This window comes from Bombus fervidus, chromosome 8 (assembly GCF_041682495.2).
Source record: "Bombus fervidus isolate BK054 chromosome 8, iyBomFerv1, whole genome shotgun sequence".
Lineage (NCBI taxonomy): Eukaryota > Metazoa > Arthropoda > Insecta > Hymenoptera > Apidae > Bombus > Bombus fervidus.
The window spans coordinates 10,209,023-10,217,544 of NC_091524.1; positions in this window are offsets into that span (position 1 = coordinate 10,209,023).

An 8,522-nucleotide genomic window follows, 5' to 3' on the forward strand; every position below is an offset into this window, starting at 1 on the left:
TGGTCTGTCGTCAGTGATGTAGTATTTTCCATTTGGTCAAACTTTGTTGAAATATTTTATACGCTATAATAAAAATAGATAAAGAAAGGCTTTATAAGAGATCGAATTCGAGAAATTTATTTATTGCTTTGTGAACAACAATATGCAGGTTTTAGTTCTTCTCAAGTGATGCAGCTTCGTTAGGATATTTTATGTATACAAGAATGTGTTATGGATATGGAAATTTGATAAGTGACTGGCTTCGAAAAATGAATTTATTAACAACGATCGAATAAGTTCCAGAAATTTCTGTCTGTCGAAATATCCCTGTTATCAAACTGGAAAAGATGTTTCATAAATGATTATCGCTTATCTTTACCTTGTATCGAAGTGGCCGTGAATTTTTCTGGTGGATTTTTTCATTTTGAGAGACAAGTAAAATGCACATGAAGCTTCATGGAAATTCTGTTCGTTTATCAGATCTTATCGATAGATAAGATTATGTACATTCGTATTCTATCGATACGCGCTGGACGTCCTTGAACTTTTAATTTTTTAACCTGTGTTTGTATAATACACAAGACCTATTCTTCGAAATGTGAGTAAAGGATTATTACCGAACGATCAAGCATTATCGATTTTTCCTTTACGTATAGTAATACTCTTTCAGTATATCTTTATAGTGAATTTTCCATAGATTCTATAAATATTTTACAATTCACTAAATTTGATTATGCTTAAAATTTATATTTAATACGCATATTATTATTACTGTTTAAAATTGTCTCTTTCGTTACTTCTTTTACTTTCTATTTCATTTCTATACTTAACAACTTTTGGTTAATATAATAAGTATCGTACCTACAATTAATTATGGAAAATCGAACTCTGGAATTCTCTGCAATTCAAAATCCAAATTTTTAATTTCTACATGATGAAAATCGCGCGTAGATTTCTCTCGCCATAAAAATTCAAATCTTCGATCGCAATAGGCTAAAAATTGCTCCCAACAATTGCCGTCATTTAAAAAATTCCATTCGGCCTTCGAATTTTCCATCGCGTTACAAAATGTAAGAACACTGTTGTCAAAGTTCCCCGATTTTTTCTTTCTTCCTAGTTTGCAAAATTCTCCTTTCTAACTCCCGTATTAACGACTTCGATGAATTTCGAAATTTGCATGGAACTCAACCGATTGGAAACTGTTTCCGCTCCATTGGCAAGCTGAGCGGAAGTTTGAAAAATCGGAATCTCCATCGTGTAACTTTCACCTTTTCTTCACATCGCGTGGCGACCTTTTTAAAGTTCAACCGCAAACTATTTACACGCACAATTGGGTTTCTTCTACCTTCTTCTTATCTGAGATTCCTTCTTACTGAGATTTTCCGCCACCTAGAACGTTACGAATCGAAGAGATCAAAGAAACCGATATAAAGCGGCGAAAGCTTTTCCCTTATGGCTATCAAGCTTTTTGATTCGAATTGAAAGATTTTTTCGAGGTACCGTCACTAAAAAACACATTCGGAATGTCTCGGTATTCGTGATAGAATTAATTTCACGCGAAAAGAATAAATTTAAAATCGGTATTAAAATTTTGTCGTACAACATCTCGTCCTCTGGTAAACCGAGCTTGAGAATTTAATCATTCATAAAACATAATACAAAAATAGATTGAACATGAACGTAAGACAAAAGTATAGCATACGATCTTTTTACGTTTAAACTGGTAAGAATATCCTTATCGATGTTGTATTAAAGTAACAATTTTGGAAAAATAACAGCCAATAAATTTCAAAAATTTATTATGTAATACTGAAATTACGCGGTAAAAATTAGCATTCTGCTGCGTTATTCTAATTTCTTAATTAAGTTTTTTAAAAGGTCAACGATAATTAATGTATTTATTTTATTGCAGTAACTATAAAATTTCAGATTATTATAATCATTTCGAAAGAATTTTGTTACTTGAAGGCCTGTACAAAACGAAAGATAGTGACAGATTAATTGATCAAAAATCATTGAAGACAGCACTGTCTTGACAAATCACCGAAACACATGCTTATCCTTCGTATTTCTACCTTTTAATGCTATGTTACACGTTTTGAATGAATTTTTATCTTCGTTCAATTTGTCCGGTTTGACGAAATAAAACGTCGAAAAAATAACGATAATTTTTCGCTCGTAATAAATGAATCAGAGTTAAGAGATAGCCTGACACCGTGTTATACGACGAAATCATTCTACTTGTCTTCGGATATAGTTCCACCTATCATTTGATCATTTCGTTGAAACTTTAAGTTTAAACAGCGAGTATAGATAACAAATTAAGATAAACAACTTTCTTCGAAAGAATTCACGAATCCCTATTTTCTTATTGCATCGAAATTTTTTAACCGTTCTTCAGCAATTCTGATTTATTCCGTATTTTTCCGAATGTTTTTTTTCATGTTTCTTCTTACTTTTTTTCTTTTTTGAATATTTTAAGCTCCGTCGAATATTTTATTGGAAAGTGCAAGAAAGAGAGAGAGAGAATCACATTATTCTGCATTTCGATTCTCTGATTTCATACATTGTCCTTTGCCACTACGTCACGTGTAATTTAATAACAGATCGTTTCGCGGGAACAATCGGGGCTCGCCCCCTTAGCACACGCGTGGAGAATTTTATCGAACAGAATAGGAAACAAGCGATTGTTTTTAAATTTCAAAAGGAATTATCAACTCCTTGTTGCTTCGTTATACGCTACGTGGTTCCTGACGCTTCGTCATTTTTATTTCTGCCTGATAAATCATTCCCTGGAAACTTTTACCGACTCGCAAAGTTTCTGTTACTTTTGTTAAAAATATTTTGAATTTCTGTTACGAGATTTATTCTATGTATTTCAATATTATTATTCTATCGCTTAGGAGAATTATTCCAAAATTCAGGTAATCTTAAAATTCAAAAATTTCTGAAACATCATCCAACAACCGTGCTATTCGCACTATCTTCATCGACAAAATTCTTTCTAAAAAATTTACCTTTTCACTATACGATATGATCGCGTCGTGAAGAAACGTTCGACCGTGCGAATAATTTTGCACGGTTCATCGTCGTGGGATATGTAAATCTGCCGTTTTCAAGGCGAACTAGCGACAAATTTCAGTCGAATTAAAACATTTCGTGTTAATTGCGCGTGATACCAAGAACGTTTAATCGCGCTTCTGGCGAACACGAACAGATTTATCCATCGCGAGACGCAGCCGGTTCCGCGGGCTTCCGCCCGATTGAAAAGCTCGATGCATTATAATTATTGGCAAGCTGCCCGCGTCTAAAATCAGAATGCAGCTCCTTTCGCACGTTCGCCTGTTGTTACAGCAACAACCATCTATTGACGTGTAAATTATCGTCGCGTGGACGAAAAACGGCAGGAACATCTGTCCGGATTTGCCAAGCTAAAAGTATTTTTCTCTGGTCGAAATCGAAAGTAATTTTACGAAAGCTTTTTTCTACGAAGCAAAGATTCGTTCATGAAAATTCCACTTTATTTGCAATACCTATAATTCTGTTTGGTAGAGATATTTAGGTTTTATACAGTAATTGTATAATTTAGTATAATTTCAGTAACTTTCGCACGAATAATACTTCAAATTTATTCCTACGAATAATTCACTACCCGATTATTTACATTAACATTAAAATATAACTGCTACCTCCTAAGAAATTCGATTTAAATGGCATTACGAAGCTATAGAACCTTTCGTCATTCTGCTCTCAACACCATAAATCCCATATCTACGTATTGTAATATCTTATCGTTTAAAACCATCAACGTGCGTTGATTCCTCCATCTCCGAATAGGCAGCAAACGAAAGAAAAAAAAAAAAAAAAAAAGAAAAGAAAAGAAAGAAGTTGCACCAAGCAACACGAGTGCCTCTTAAATAACGATAAACATCTCCTAGAAACCCGTTCGCACGAACAACAGAACTAGATCAGTAAATCACAATAGCACACGTTCTCCATGAATTGATCAAAGCAGATCAAAACAGAACTCAGTTTCCAATAGAAACAAACAAACAAACAAGCAAAAACAACTATGCAAGGAGCTGCGGTATATCAAAGCCCGATTATCGCCAATTATGAGCACAGAGAAAAAGCTTAATTAATAATAAGGAAGAGACATTTTTACTTATTCTATTGATTCAAAGCGACACTTCGTTCGACAAAGCAATAGAACGTATCTGATCAAAGTCAAAAATAAAAATCGGAAATAATAATCAAAGCAATGTATGTGAAAGCTGTACAAAATAATAAACTCGTAATTCGTTAAAAGGAAAGAGAAAGAAAATGAATCGGAGATCTTGATATTATTTTATAAACAATACGAAACAGAAGAGAACTAAAAAAAACACTCGTCGAAACACGAATAGAATCGTTGGAACTTCATCGATATTATCCGGATCATGCGATCGAACAGGCGACTGTTTTTCGAGACGATACAAAGCAATTAGCAGCGTCGTCCCTCGTACTGAAAGTCGCTGATTATTGAAAATTCAGTAGAACGATCCGATATTCGGCGTACCTTTCATCGAAACACAATATTTTCCACGCGTAATTAATTATTCAACGATTTGTGATCGGAACATATGGTCTGTTCTGGCTGACGGCGAAAATACAGCTCGCCGTTAATTGGTTTTCGCCGTAAGCTTTGTTGTGATCGGTTAATTAAAATTCGTTCTTGTTTCCATGCCATTTTTACTCTCTGTTCTGGCCAACGATGCATGGGCTCGTGATTTATGCTATGCATATTAAGCATAGAGCAAAGCTGTTTCAAACTCTCGTTTCACGATCTTTCAACGATCCATAATTCATCTGAAACACGGATTCCGCGAAATAGAATCTGAAAGTTCATCGGATGATTTTTATCTGATCTACGATAACCTGCAAATAATATTTTGTATGAAAGATTTGCATAATGTTCAGCACTTCTCGTACTGTGCTAAACTGATCAGAGAACAGCATTCACGCGAGTCGTTTCGAGTTTGGCGCAAGGTCGGACGATTTTGTACGCGTATCGGAATCGATGCACCAAACGAGGTGGTTTCATTTTGTCACATTCTCTAGCAGGTGTTGCCAAATATCTGGTAAAACTGGAATTTGTATTCAGGAATTTATAACGAGTCGCGCTTAACGGGATAGCAAAAATCTCTGTTATGGCCAGAACAGGCGACGTTCTTATTCTGTTACTGTACATTGGTCCATGGAACAACCTTAACCCCAATTACATAAACGACGTTAACATTCGATTTGCATGTGCGTGTAATAATTCATGTATTCCGTGTTCTATAGTTTCTTTTCGCTTCAAGTTTTAACGTTCGTAGTATGCGAGTTTCATAGAATGAAATATCGTTCGAGACATCGACATCAAAATTTATAATTTTCAGCATGTTATTTTTTTTGAACGACCCACCTGTACAAAGGGCATCGTATTATACATATTTTATACGACTATTCCAATCTAAATTTTCTAAGAAAGAAGGCAACAAAGGACCTACCTTTTTGTTGGAATACAACGATATTTCACGCATAGGCATAAGTACCCTTACACAGACACCCACACAGGCGTTTGAACAGGATACTTACACAGGTCATACTCGTACTGTATAGAGAGTGGGGTTCAAAAATATTTAAGGGTTCATGGGTCACTACCGATGTCTAATCTGAGAGTAACTGGCCAACAATCAACAATTCTTGTATACGTTGTTGATTATATCACTCGCTTATATACATTTGGTTCTGTTTAATAAACATCACTGAATATCATTTCAACATAAACACCGTGTCTTCCATAGATTATTAATCTTAACTTCAAGATTTAGTTCTAACACTTTTAAAGGTCAGCTTCCGCTTAGTCGTATTTAGACATTATAGAAAATACCAAAGGCATAGTGCGGCTTCGTGAAAACTCTCGAAGAAATGATTAACGCAAATCGAAGTTTCATAGTAATCAGTAAGGAAAGCTTAATCACAGAGTTTCGGATTTAGGTTTTATATTACGTACGATAAACACAATCTATTCAGTGTTCTCCTTATTGAGTTACAATTTTGTAAATATGTACGTACGATACATATGCAAAATGGGCCTGTAATTGTAGTCCGAAAAGAGTCTTTCTTTGACAAACGTGTTTTCTACGACAGTGCACCTTCGTACTGTTAAGGTTATTGGATGTATGTGAATACAAAGGAACGCGTGGATAAGTAAGATAAGTAAGGTAGAAAATATATATATTTTGAATATTAAAGTGTAAGTACAGAGTTTGGAATACAATATGAGCTAACAGTGTTATCCTATGACTGAAAAACCCTGAAGCCTTCGACGCAGTCTTTTGTCTATGATATGCGCTGTCGATGGCTTCAGTGCTTGAGGAAACTAAAGACCAGATGTAGAGTTTCCTTAGAAGTGGCGACCACTTCAACGCGTACGAACCAAGTCCGTGAAATGTCGCGGTGTTTATCTCGACAGAACAAAATGGATCGTACGTAATTCGATAAAATAATATAAAAGAAAAAACGCTGTGCGTCATTATTTCCTCATAAAACGAAAGAAACTTCTCGGACAACCTAATATATCACGTTCGTGTTCAAAAGATTCACGAGGAAGATTCTTTGCCCGTTTATATCTTGATTCGATTCTTTTCTTCTAAATCGACGTGTTCGTCGCTGATTAAATCCTCGTTAATTATACTATATGTTAACAAACAGATTTGGTGTACCGTTCATTTCTACATTTCAAGACTCCAGAGACGCGTGCTTTCCATAGATTACTATGAGATTTGTTTTCGAAATTTCACGGCTTTTAAGCTACATCTCGCGTCAAAATCACACCTGCCACACGAATGAGTTAAGCAGCGATAAAATAAAATTGAAATTGACATTAACTTCTAGTCCATCCTGTAACAGCGTATTAGGTAACACGATTTTGATGAGATCATTGGCAGCTTACCGAAAGAATATCGATCAAGATCGAAATTAAGATCAGTGAAATCTAAGATGACCTTTGACCGCGTACTATATGATTTTTCGAGTCTTCGATCGATCATTGTAGAGCTGGAATTATTACGGTCGAAGGAAAAATAAAACTATCTTCCTTCCTCTGCGATTTTCTCAGTCTTAGTTCGTAAATAAGCTGCGTATCCTGTCCCACAGTCATTCAGATCTAATGAATAAGCGCCACGGTATAATGATTCTAGAACACAACCAGTTTTCGGCATAAAATTATAATAGTAATCAGTCGAACCACCGAACGACTCAGCTGGGGCAAATTCTAATTCATCATCGAAGTCCTAAAATTCTAGTAGGACGCTCCGAAAGATTTAATTTATCGTAAATTATATAATAAAGTGTTTTTCTTATCGTTGAGTCTTGAAATTCTAATAGGAAGCTCCGAAAAATTTAATTTATCGTAAATTATATAATAAAGTGTTCTTTATCTATCTTTGCCTCTCTACGGATCTTTCATTATAATTAATTATTCATAATTGTATCCTTATTGATAATTTGTTGTAACTCGATGCTTTTGCCCATTTCTTTTGCCACGGATTGAATAGTGAAAAATGTCGTGCTCACAAAAACAGACAAATAAACGAACGATATATTAATCGAACGGTTCTGCTTGAGCTTAATCGTTCAACGATATGATATAAAATTTCGAAAACGAAGCGTGGAATGTTAGAATGTTAGAATGCGATTCGAGGGAAGTTCTGGGTATCATTAGACGAAAGTTACAGTTTTCAAAGGCTTGAAGAATTTAATTTTGCGTTTGAATAATTCCAAGTGTATTAACAATCCAATGAACTTGATGAACGTTCATAGGACGCGAACAGTGACTTCGCCATTTACCAAGATTTCTTCGAACGCATAATGTCGATAGTTTCAGGATCAGTTACTAAGGAGAAATTATCGGAAGATCGATCATACGATATCCCGAAGCAGAAATGTTTTCCATAGAAGAGGAGCAATAATTTAAATTAAAAATACGAAAAAGGATTCGGACTAGTGAGCCAAGAATGATATTCTGTAATGTATTCCGATGACATCAGACTCTGGTAATGAACGGGAAATCTCTAGCGTATGGAAAATATTTGTTTACTCAAAAATAGATCCATTACAAGTTACGTACGTGTATAAAAGGTTGTCGCCTTTATATTTAGCCTCCCTCGTAAGAAAAAGTATCTCAATATAGCCAGAAAGGAGGAAGAAGTCTGGAACAAAGAAATGAAAACGATCATAGTACTTTCAATGATACGGACCGAGCGAGATTTCTTGATTAAATCAAAAAGTTAACTTTGTCAGTTAGGCTAAATGTGTCGGTAGACTAAAAACCTTTACTCGTTTATGGATTAGGATTAGGATTAGCTTGTGAAACGAAGGCTTAAAAGCGAGGAATTATATAGAATCAGTCCGACATATCCGTTTTCATTCCTTTCTGTGCAACGAGAGTCTACGTTTCTCTTCTCAAGCCATCTTTTATATTCCGGTTTCTTACGATGTTATATATACATATATAT